This window comes from Puntigrus tetrazona, chromosome 13 (assembly GCF_018831695.1).
Source record: "Puntigrus tetrazona isolate hp1 chromosome 13, ASM1883169v1, whole genome shotgun sequence".
Taxonomy (NCBI): domain Eukaryota; kingdom Metazoa; phylum Chordata; class Actinopteri; order Cypriniformes; family Cyprinidae; genus Puntigrus; species Puntigrus tetrazona.
Window position 1 is genome coordinate 10,530,315 of NC_056711.1, and position 13,178 is coordinate 10,543,492.

The window sequence follows — 13,178 nt, forward strand, 5'->3', positions numbered from 1 at the left end:
ATAAGTAAATAAATAAATGATTACATAAAATGATGCATTTGTTCCAATTACATTCTTATATATCATTACATATTTATTATTATTATTATTATTATTATTATTATTATTATTATTATTATTATTATTGTTGTTGTTGTTGTTGTTTACATTTAGATTCTACATTTTACCATGTGTTTGCCTATTTAACTGTTATTGGTCTGTATGTAAACACTACAAAACAGTTTTGGCTCCTTGCCATGGTCACCTCTGGCTTTCTTAGTTGGGGACAGATCGAGCATTTTTCCTTTTGCTTTATTGATACACTTTTTTTCTTATTCGATGCTGTAAAGCTCTAAATAAAAACGATCTTAAAATGCCATCTTACTAATGAATCAATCATACCGGGTTGTGATAACATGCACAGCAGGATTGCTTGAACTGATAGAGGCACACAGTTGGCATCTTCTCTGCACTCCAGAGCTCTGCAACTGTTTTAGAGACTGGAGTCTCTGTCCAGTGCCCTGGCTGAGTGAAACGAGTGGGAAAAGACACCGTGAAGGAGGGAAGAGCAGCTGAAGGAGACGAGAGAGAGACAGGGGACGTCATTGCTTGTTATCGTCATAGCAGGCACGGGGGCTCGTCACGCCAGTCGCTGTGTCTAGGCATCAGAGAAGAAAACATCCAAGCCCAGGGCTCTGGACATGTGACAGGACCAGTCTTTCTTTACCACAGCTCCCAGTAACACACTGTCACTATCCGTCCATCACTGCAGTGCAGCTGTGATTTCACACAACCTGCATTTTTCTGTGCGTCAAGCGGAAGGCTTTCATTTTACAGGACCCCTGATAATGTGCTTTCAATTAATAATGCAATATAACAGTTTCAAACTAAATTGATCAAACCATGCTGCCAAAATATAGTTAGTCAGAGGAATTAGATCAGTCGTGACACATCAAAAGACTGACGTTCTGTGAAGATTTGGAAGTTGATTACAGTTCCAGCATATTCTTCATTCATCAGAGGTTCTCATATTTTGCCTCATGTACAAATTCAATTAGACTTTGACTTTCAGCATAAAATCTGATCCACACAACTTGTTCTGGCCAAGAAATACCTGTTAAGAGAGATTTACAGCATCCGAGTCTCGATTAACCGAAATAAAATGGAAATCTTAATATGGCTTATTTCAATTATCAAAATCCAAAGAATGCGATTTAATTAAATATATGCATTGTGCGTTACAGAGGGAAGTGTGAAACTGTGTTCATTTACACGCATGCACCTCATGTTTTCAGGGTTTTAGAGTGCCTTGGTTTATAGTAAATTCTGCTAGCGTATGTTTAGCTAAAATTGATTTTTTTTTCCCCAACCGAATAACTGTTGGAACACATGGTTACGACAGGCCATGTGATCTGACAAATTTCAGACTAGTAAAAGATTTGGCTAATTATTTTCCATTCACTGTGCACCCAATTATGTTCATGTCTACTTATAGCGAAAATTCCATCAGCATGTCAGTTACTGTTTTTGAATAATTGAAATCAGGGTGCTGAGTCACTGAGAAAACAACCAGTAATGTAAGCACGCAGGCATTATAGCCTGTAAGAGCTTTTTTACTGTTGTTTTAATGGAGATGAAGGTCAGGAACGCTGTGCTGTTTACCTACAAGGTGAGTGCAGGAGAAAATCAAAGGTTATGAGTAGGTCGAGGGTGAGGGGTTAAGCAAGTTAAATCTACAAGATGGATAGTGGCATGGCTGAGGTAAAATAAATCAGTAGGAAAGAGCAAAAAAGCAGGGTAGATAAAGGATGTAAACAGCATTAAGCTTCGCTAATCTGAACACAGGACACATTCACTTAGCCTGAGCCAACGTAGGGTCAGGAGATCGATGAAGCGCTCCAGTATTACCTTCTTTCTCGTTTTATCTATCTTTCATCTTCTTAAGTAAACTTTGAGTTTGTCTGCTAATTTCACCCTCCGGCTCCAACTCGAAGCATCTTTCCGTCTTAATCTGTGTGCGTGTGGAGTGTTTCAGCTAGCGGCACCATTGGTGCTCTTTGTACCTGTTCTTGCCTGAGCGAGCACCAGGGGAACACTCTGATGCAAGGGGACGCAACGACAGAGCGGAGTGACGCCAATCCCCCTGCTTGTCTGAACGTCTGTGTGTGTCTGGCTGTTTACAGGCAATATATCACATCCCATCCATTCACGAGCATGAGTGATCATGCCAGTATTTCAGCATCTGTTATGTACGTGGTATACGGGAGTGATGCAGCATCGCGACGGCTCGCGTCTTACTGCTGTGCGTCTGTGCATACATCGATATGTAAGCTTGCAAGTCCATCGCAATGTGTCAACTGTTTGCCGGTTTTGCACGTCTTCACACGTCTTCATTAACATGACAGGGGTGCAGCATTGCTAAAGCATTTTGTCAAGAGATGCCGGGCTGTCACAACAAATTTGGTAAGGACAGCTCAGCGCCGGAAACAACACTGGCCCAACACACTCCTGGCTGCATTAAACTCATCCAGGGAATTACGTTAATACCTTGTCTCTTTATTTTCCTCTAGCTTTCCTTTTCTGCCACTTGCTTTCTCTTTCCATGCTCCAGTCTTTCCTATGGTTACTTAGACACGGCACACATGTTTTTGTCCCCTCCCTCTTCCTGGTTCTGTCCTCCTCCTCTACGACGGATTGCCTTATTCTGTCTTTAGTGTTCTCCTTTCTCCTTGGTTACTTGAACAATCAGCCTCTTTCTCAGCCTGGTCTCAAAACTGTTGTTTCATTACATTCAACTTTCTTTATATTTATTTGTTTAGTAAGATTTTTGCGATTAACCGCTGCACATCCTCATGTTCTCCAGCGATTTCCAAGGTTGCTGGATAAATTCTCTTTCGCTCCATCTAGCTTTTTTTTCTGTGTGTCTTCTCCCTATCTTTTTAGCATCTTCTCTTGAGTCCTGATGTAATTTTGCTGAAAGGTTCATCTAATCGTATCCCTCTCTAGAGAACCCAGCAGCAGATAAAGTCCCAGTGTCTCACTAGAACACTGATGTTTGCTTTTTCATTTTGTTTTTGATTTTTTGATTTTTTTGTGTGTGTGTTTAGTTTGCATTTTTGGATTGTTTTGTTTTGTATACTTGTTCTATCTGGGTTTTATTTATTTATTATTTGTTTTGTTGTTTTGTTTTCACGTTGCTTTTGATTATTTGGTTTTTAACCGTGTGCATAGTTCATTTCTTTCTTTCCATCATAGTTTCAACTTGCAGTGCTCTTCCTTTCCCTCGTCACATGTGCAAAGCTACAAAATCTCAAAGGCAACACTGGTATTCTGATGATGCAGCAGTTCACACACACTCACACACACACTCACCCTCACACCCATCTAAGCAAAAGCGTATTACATGTACAGTGCTGTAGCATTTAGCATGGTTTTTAAAGTGAGAAGTTTTTTTTGCCACATGTATGAATAGATTTATTCAAAATTATCAGCTTGTAGCTGCTTAGACGTTTTTGTGAATTATGACAGCTTGTGAGGTGTGACTGATCTGGAAAAATGTATTTATACTATAATTGTAATAATTCACTATGCATTTGTAATTTGTTTTATTTTTTTCAGAGGCTCCTAAAAAAAAAAAAAAAAAGGTTAGGGTTCTTCTGGTCCGCTATTTGGCACTTGACCGCTGAATTAAAAATGAACCAAAGATCTACAAGTGAGCACCTCTGTGGTTGTGATACTTACTAAATAAATTAGTATTATTCTTTGCTCTAAAGAATGTGATTATAGACAAACTACAATCCACCACACCACTGGCTTTGAATCAGATACCAATCTGTTTTGTGAGTGTAATGTAATTCATCATGCTAATCTTTTATTTTTCATTATTATTATCCTGGTGAATACAAGTGCTCATATAAACAATTTTTCATCGGTTTTGCCTATTCATTCTGCTTAAAGGTCTGGAAATTATTGGCTCTAACTGATAAATGTGGGAGTGTGTTTATGAATGTTGCAGAAATGTGAGGTTTGAAAGGAAATGTGTTTAGTCTTTCACTCTCTCAAGCGCAAAATAAGACTGAATAACTCACAGGTTGGTCTTCATTATAATCTACAGCGAGTGAGCGTCTCTCAACATACCATTTTCTGTAATTACCATAGTCTCTGTGATATGATACATTGAAAGAAGGACAAAGAAACTATCTGTGCCCATGGTTTAAGATCGAGGTAATGTTGGGCATTACCCCATCACTGTCTGATGACATCAGGGGTCAGAGGTCAGACCATTCAGCTCACCTCCCCAAAATTGGGATTTTAGGTTTTGAGTGCTTGTGTGTGCGCGTCGTCCTCTATATGTCCTTCTACCGAGTGGTAATCAGGTGGAGTAGTTTGTTGAGGGGAGAGAACATTCCTGTGTGTGTGTTTGGAATAGAGTGGGTAATTGTAGGGAGTCTAGAGAGGGCCTGTAATCACCCTGCCCTTAGGAAGGAATGCTGCTCATCTTCTCATCTAATTACACCCATTTAAAGCAGCCTGGCTCCACAGCTCAACCCGAAGAGGAAGGGGGTGGGGTATGTGTTGGGGGTAAAGGTGCACACAAGGAGTACTCACTACAGAAGTAAAATAGGCTGTATATGTTATTATTAAACTATTACAGCACTAGTATTTTCTCTTGAAGCATTTTACAGACGATGCCACAGTTCAACCGGATATAATCCATCTCAGTTTGTTTATATATGTCATAGAACCCTTAATTGAATTATTACTGGTATGCCTCATGCAAGACTTTTTTTATTTATTTAAAATTTTGTATATCAAAATATCCAAACATAGTACAATACGAGTGACGGAAGAGCTCAGCTTGAATCCGAGATGAAAAGCTTCTCCCATCCAGACAGGACAGAGCTTCTGTCTTTTGGAAAAAAATTCTCTTGAAAAATTTAGTTCTGACTGGAAAAAATGAGAAGGAGAGATGTTGAATTCAGTGCTGTGTTGTTCCATGGAGATCTGTGTATCAACTAAAGGTCCTTGGGGAGATGTAGTCCATGTGACTGAACGTCATGGCAACCAGCCACACACATGCAGAGCGATTGGCACCGGTGCCACCTTGTGCTCTCACAGCTATGCACACCATACACACCCATGTAGTGCTGTCACTTGACTGATGTTAAGACCTGTTTGTTTCAGTGCTCGCTTTCACATGAGTGGAAATCCCTCACTTGATCTTACTCTTTCTTTCTCCCCCTGGTGTTTGTCTGGTGGTGATTGATGGTTTGGGGGTTCTCTGTCTGTTCCCATGCGGTAGGTGGTGTTGGGGGAGAGTGGTTTGCAGAGGGGGTTCAGCGGAATGGGGCAGTTATTGATGGCGGCTGATAAATGGGCTCAGTGGGGGGTGGCGCCCTCTAGCTGCGCCCCAATACAGAGTCAGCAGCACAGGAAGAAGAGCACTGATGGGCTCTCCATCTTCATGCCATTCCCATGGAATCTGTCAAATGCCCATAGACACTCTAGAAACTCAAGAGACTAACTTATTTAAAGGAAAGATTTCAGCTTCTCACCATCACATTCTTTTGGTTAACGACACTTTTATGATACTTTCTTGGTGATATATATATATTAAAATACACACACTGTATATATTTTCAAATTATTTGCATGTTTATGCATTTATATAAAACATTACATATATATTAAACACATGCATGCATATTTTTAAGAACAATTTTTACATTTTATATTATATTTATATATAAGAATTTATATATAAATATATTTAATATAATATATTTATATAATATATAAGATATTATTATAAAATATAAATATTAATATAAAAATAGTTTTTTTCTTAAATGTTTGCTTGCATGGGTATTTATATATACGTAATAAATATACACAGTATACACATATTATGTAAACAAAAACTTTTATTATGGATGTGTTATCATTTGACAGCACCTATGTATATTACATTATATTATAACTTTTTTTAGATGTTTATTATATTATATATTTACCTTTTGAAAAAGGTTTGTAAATAACAGGTGATTTTTTTTTTATTATATTTAGGTGACTTTTCGTTTGAGAGTCAAAATTACATTTACAGTACATGTTCATCTCCTTTTTTAATTTAAAGCCAATTTGAAAATTTTTCTTTTAGTTCTCACTTTTTGAGATTGTCTGGTCAAGATAGTGGGTTTTTGTTGGATTTTTAAAAATGACCTCCAATCATTGATATTGAGAACTAACACACACCACAGCTGCCGTCATTAATATTCTCAGTGGTAATTACGTAGCCTGGGGAGAGGGCGTGTCTGGGGGGCGGAGTTATCCATTATGCAAAAATGTATAGTCATTCATACCATGTGTTCTTGGTGTCTGTTTGCACTCCAACACACATCTCCCAAGGGACTTTGGCGTTTGTGAAAGTGCACGTACATGTGCCTGTTTGTCCGGCGGCTCTAAAAATGCACCGAATGCGTGAGAGCAGCATTCTTGTCAGTTCAAATATTTGCTTCCCACAAACCCTCACCTATGCCAATCTGCCAGCCACCCTGGAGACTCGATCCACTCACATACACGCATACCCACATACACAGAGGACAGAAATAGCCCTGTCACACTTCAGCTTGTTAACATGCTAGATTCAATCAAAGGCGTGACATTTCTTGTGCCATGATGATTCCCTGAGCCATTATTCTTAGATCTTCATCTCGCACCTCATTTGAGTTGACGCATGTGTGTTTGTACATGCTAGCATTTGCATGTTGCCGTGTGTGTATTTGTGTGTATCGAGGAGAGAATTCCAAGTGATAACAAGCTCAACTGTCCTACAAGGCGAGAAGTGTTGATTCTGATTCAGATTAGAGAGGAAAGAGGGGACTGATAAATTAAAGGGCATTCTGGGAAATCCATCCGGGGTGAAATATGTCTTTCATGTTTACTGATTGCTTTTGTTCTTTTATATTTTGTAGCTCTTGTCCTCTAACATCACTCAGTTTTTCTAAACACGTTTTGTCTCTTTCTTTACGCAGTGTGCATGGTAATTTAGCAAGTAAAGATGTACAGGTTTTTGTGTGTGTGCAGTGAACTCGTCGTGGCCTTGTAGATTTGAGATGTTACCGCTTTCTTTACTTTAGATGCGTTAATGGACCGCCGAAACCTGTCAATATACACCTTACTCGCCCTGTGTTTATAAAAACGCACTCTCTAACAGGCTGTGTCACTCTTTCTTCCTATCTCGAGTGGGTTTTATCTGTTCTCACTCAATCTTGTCCTTTTCCTCTTGTCCTTTCTACACCATTTTCTTGATTTGTTTCATGCTCTTCCATGACGCTTCTGTTCCCTATCTCCTTTTCACCTTACACTCGATTTTCCCTTCTCAGCGTAGGCACTGATGAAATCACTGAATGTTTTCCTCACATTTTCATGCTGCATTTAATTCACAGGATTTTGCGGAGTGGATTTAAATATGGCCTAATCTGTACTGAGAATAATTGACATTTATTGGTAGCTGGAAGCATAATCAGTAAGCAAGGAAGGGGTGAACATTTGTAGAACACACCTGTCCAGCTTATGTTTTCGTCCTTGCTCCATTCCAGTGTGTAAATGTACTTGGGATATCAATCACTCGTAATTGTCCTATACAAAGTACCAGGGGATGTTTTATTATCCATCTATCATTGTCTCTCTTTAGTCCAACCTGTGTGCCCATTACTGCAGTGTTCCTGTGGAGAACTTGATGATGATGATGATGATGGTAGTGGTGGCTAAAACAGTCTCTCACACACACACACACACACACACACACACACAGAGGTACATGTGTAAAAAAATATATAAATACGTGCCCATGAAACTGCTTTTTTTTGGTGAAAATTGTAGTGGCATACAATTCAGGTCCATTTTAGTCTATATACATGAATAGTCTATATTTGTTTTGAGTTTGAGTTTGGAGTTGTTGGGTTTTTTTACAAATATTTTTTTATATATTTTTTATTTTTTTAGTCCCTTATGCTCACAAAGGCTGCATTTAGTTGATAAAAAAATACAGCCAAACCAGTAATAAAGTGAAATGTTTTCTGTTGTTATATATTTTCAAATGTAAATTATTCTATTGATGGCAAAGATCATTTTAGAAGCCAGTAGCGTAAGTATCACATTATCACAAATTATTCTAATACACTGATTTGGTGGTCTAGAAACTTTGCTTATTATCATCAATAAAACAGCTGTGCCGCTGTCTGTATAGTGCTGTGGAAACCATGATACATTTTATCAGGACTGCTTGATCAGTAGACTTTCAAAAGAAATAACTTATTTGAAATAGAAATCTTTTGTGATAGTATGTCTTCACTGACATTTTTGATCACATTTATACGTGCTTGCTAAATAAAAGTATTAATTACTTTTTAAAAATGAAAACAGTGTTTGTGAAAATAAACCCTGCCAAATAAACCTCTGATATATTTGTGATAGAAATTGTTAAGCGGGTGTAAATAGTGCAACAGATGTATTCTTTGGTTTGAATGGCTTGTGCGTAAAAAAGTACATACTTTTATATAATTGTTTACTAAAGCCACTTTACTTGCTGCTTGAAGTATTTGTTTTGTACCATGGGTTTGTTTGAAAGAGGTTATTGTGTGTCAGTGATGATGCAGCCATTATAAGATCATTTCTGCTATGACTACTCTGCTGTAGTTAGCAGGGATGCTGAGAGAATATTCTTGTCAGTTCAGCTGCGTGTCACTTCCTCAGAGACAGCACCCTCATCATCAGCAGGATATAGCTGGGCTATTACTGAGAAATGCTCACTAGAGGCAGACAGAAAACTTTCAGCCTGCATGCATAGAAACAAAGCAACAAACTAAAATATGAACTAAATGTGGAAATAATGCTTTCTTTCAGCAAGAATGCATTAAATTAATATTGCAATGTTGCAACAGTCAATTTCAAATTATTCTTGTTGTTTTGTTGTTTTCTATTCATTCTAGAGTTCTGAAAAAAAGGTATCACAGTTTTCTCAAAAATATTAGTCAGCTCAACTGATAATAATAAGAAGTGTTACCTGAGCACCAAATTACCATAATTAAAATTGTATCTAAAGGATAAAGTGGCACTGAAGACTGGAGTAATGGCTGCTTTGCATCTACTTTGCATCACAGGAATAAATTAGATATTTAAGTTATTGTAAAATGTTTGATTAAAATGCAGTGAAACTTCTTTCCAAAACATTCAAACGTTTGACGACTTGAAAGGTGTGAAAGGTAGCGTATTCCTTTTAAAAATAGAAGTAAAATAAGCCAATCATCGGTATATACTTTACATTTATTAATAACAAGCTCAAACAGTTCTTCTGCCAATGCTGTGCATTAAATTAACCATAGACTGATTAAAGTTGCCAAGCAATGTAGTGCATTTAAGTATTATTGAACGTGAGAACGGGTGTCTGTAAATCAACAGTTTTCTGCCTCATCCAATCAGAACGGGATATTGTTGCCAGTTAAGATGAATCATGACAGGTTGGAGTAGCTCAGGTTATATGAAACCCTTGCAGATGAGTCAGTAACACTAGCTGTGCAAATTACTATAAAGTGGTAATTATTTAAAAATTTGTAGAACGTGCTTTGTGTTGAGTGCTAGGTTATAACATCTTTAACATCTTAAAGGAGAAGTTCACACCCATATCGTTTCAAACGTTCTTTCTTCTGTGGAACCTAAAAGATATTTTAAGGGTGCTGAGCCACCTCTTTAAATGCTCTGTATATGCCATTTCATACCCTCATTGTATTTCTGTCAATAAAAATACTAATAAGTAAGTAGTGAAAACCACTTTAGGGGAGAAAAATTGAGCACTCTAGTACTTACGGTCTCTGTGGGCAGGTTTTTACCACTCATTTTCACCGCTTGAGGTCTGACTGTTGAGAAATGTTGATTCTCAGCATTGATGAAGTCCAGATCCTCTCGTTTTCAAAGCATCATTAAGAGAGCTGCAAAGTTGAGGGTAAAGCTGTAGTCAATATATATTATGTGGACGGTAATGACAGCCTTTGTAAGCTAATGATAAAGTGTGACTCCCATGACTGCAGACTTTCTGGAGCTAGCAAAATTACACTGTCTGACACCCTCTGTGGCTTTCTGAGTGAGCGTCGCCATTCTTTTGTGTATAATTGTGACTTGCATTGTTCGTTTGTGTGTGAGAGAGACAAGACAGGTCCAGGAACATTTTTGATTTTAGGCCACATCATTGTTAGTGTTTGTTTGTGTGCGAGTTCTCCCTTTGAGCATTTTCTGCTTCTCTTCCATTGCAATCTTAACTCTAGAATCGCTTTGCACACATCCCAAAGTACAGCTGCCTCTGCTTTGGACACTGTCTTGTTTTTGTGTTCATGAGTGTGCGTGGTTGTTTGCACATATGTGTGGATGTTTACACCCTTCCCAGAGACTGAGATCTGAGAAGCTTTGGTCCCGGCTGTGTCTTGTCTATCATTACCGTGATAAAAGACCTGCAGTCGGGAGCCTCTTAAGAGCTTCCTTCTTTTTAGGAGTGCCAGGACCATTCCAGCTAAATTGTGGGCTGCCAAAGGCCTGATGGGTATTCGTGTCTGCTCTTCAAACTGCGTGAGAGCATTCTTTGTAAAGTTAGTGTCCAGCCCAGTTGGAGGGCTAGCGATTATGTGTTTTAGCCAACCTGTGCTTTAAAAAAAAAAATATATATATATATATATCGATATATATATATATATATATATATATATATTTATAAATAATTATATTATTTTTATTTCCTTTTTAGTCTATTGTTTTATTTTAGTTAAAATTTTTATTTAATATTTTTGGTATTATAAATAGTAATGCTATTTTATAAAATAAAACATGATAGATAGATGGATAGATAGATAGATCTATCTAAAAACCATCATCTCTTTTCCATATGTTCAGTCTGTATCTCTGTGTCACTGATTCTGTCTCTTTCACACTGACTTTCACACACGCTTTGTCACCCAAAAGATCCTGCATTCACACACGTGCACACACACACTCACACATGCACGTAAAGAACTCTCTCTCAGCTTCTCTCCGACAAAATGTCTTTCTTTTTTCCCCTCTGTGTGTGTGTGACAGGGAATGACAGGCTATGTTTTTGACTGGTGATTTTCTGTAGCAATCGATGCCATATGGAGGTAGTGTGGAAAAAGAGAAACACAATTGCTTATCGACAGAGAAGTCAAAGTCTGAAAAAGACAAGCTGACAGCTGTCGGAGAAGAGAGCGACACAAAGGGAGGAAAGCAGAAAAGGGAAGAGAGAGAGAGAGACAGAGAGAGAGAGAGAGAGAAAATAGAGATGCAGAGTTAGTCACTGGCACAATACACTTTCATGTCTTGAAAGGGAGAGGCATATTTGTGAAAGTGCTGAAACGATTGAATCTCTCTGTTAACAAAGTAGTATTATTTTTTCTATGACGTAAACTGTTTATAACGGTGGCAATTTTGTGAACACTATACTCTAAGATATTACTTTAAATGTCAAAAGGATGCTTTGTGTAGTCTGGGACTATGAGTAATAGACAGAACTCTTTTTTTATTTCATTTTAATTTTTATCTATGTTTTATTTTAATCTCTACTTTTAAGTTTATATATTGGAAATATTGGTTAGATACATGAGTGTGTGTGTGTGTCTTAATGTTTTTGTTTGTTTTTTTTCGCTGTGAGCTTGTAGAAAGGACGTAGCTGTCACAAAATGACACAAAGTTGGACTGACACTTTCAGCTATAGGACCTTCTAGCCACTGACCTATCTGATGTGTGTGCGGGTAAATTAGATTTTACTGTGTGTAACACACACAGTAACGCTACACAGGGCTTTGCTTATTTCAGCATGTTATTGTCGACTAAAATGTCTAGATTTCGTCTCTTAAATAATACTGAGACATTTTCATTATATCACTACATTAATTGAAGCAGCACAGAAGGTGTATTCATTTGGAAATGTCTCTGATAATGCATTAGTGTATTCTGCTCTTTGGTCAAGCCTAGTTTGTTTGCTCGCTTTCTCTCTTTCTTCCTCTGTTCTGCCCTTTCTATTTCGACCTGACCTGTATAGTGTTCCTCCTCCTTTGTATGTGAAAACACCCTCCCAAATCCAATTTTCAACTTGCTCTTCCCTAACCTCTTTCACCTCTGCAGTCCGCGGACAAGTCCAGACCCTGTACCTCTCACACCCGCTTGTTCCATCAAACACAGAGGCGCACAAAGACTGTTGACCCGCATGTCAGCCTTCAGAGCACTTATGATGTGTCTCTCACGCTCTCTCCATTTCTGTCCTTCGCTCTTCCTCTTTGCATCTGCATTTGACCATTTATTGAATTCTGACCAGGTGTGAGTTTTAGGGGCACTTAACCCACAACCTGAACATGAGCTGGTGTGCGTAAGAAGAATATTTCTGGCTTAAGCCAGAGTTTGAATCAGATTTCACCAACATGGAAGTGATCGGATAAGAGAAATTGGTAAATATTTAATTTTGTACATATGTACAATAAAAGCTGTAAAATCGTGCTATTTAAAAAGCATTTCTATTTTCAAATATTTCAAATTTAATTTATTCCTGTGATGGCGAAGCTGCTGATTTGGAGTCCACCCTGCTTCAGGATATGAATGAGAACTAAATTATGTTCCTGCACTGCAGCAAGATAAGCTGTGCCGTCAGAAATATTTTAGTCACATCATTACAATGCTAGTTGATGACAGTTGTACGTGCGTGATAATTAAACTCAAGCAGTGCCTTCAACCATGAGAGCCATTGCAGTCTAATGGGTGAACTCTCCCCTGTCACGGCCAAAAGGAGGTGTCATCTCCATCGGAGTCGTATTTTTGTTTGTAATTGCCTTTGTTGTCATTTGTGATTACGCCTGTCAATGAGAGAGCTGCTCTGGGATGAGTTTTTAAGCTTGACATTGAGTATTATTCCGATATTGCAGACATGGGAAGAATAGAAATTGAAACAAATGTAGGTGCGCTGAACTGGGGGAAAAAACCAAAGGATGTTTACTCATCTGAACACATGTTTTAGCACATTATCACCCTGGTATAATTAAAGTTAGTCAAAAAAAATAGCATTTCACAGTTGACGACCCAAAAAAAAAAAAGTCAGCTCTGAAAAAAGTGTGCTGCAAATCACAGAAAGTGCAAACCAACAACTCTCC

General features: G+C 38.1%; 1 protein-coding gene across 3 annotated transcripts in view; it reads left to right on the forward strand.

The window, feature by feature from the left end:
• The window catches only part of unc5b (unc-5 netrin receptor B), a 48,369-nt gene that overhangs the window by 20,801 nt on the left and 14,390 nt on the right, over window positions 1-13,178 (forward strand). The window lies entirely within an intron of this gene.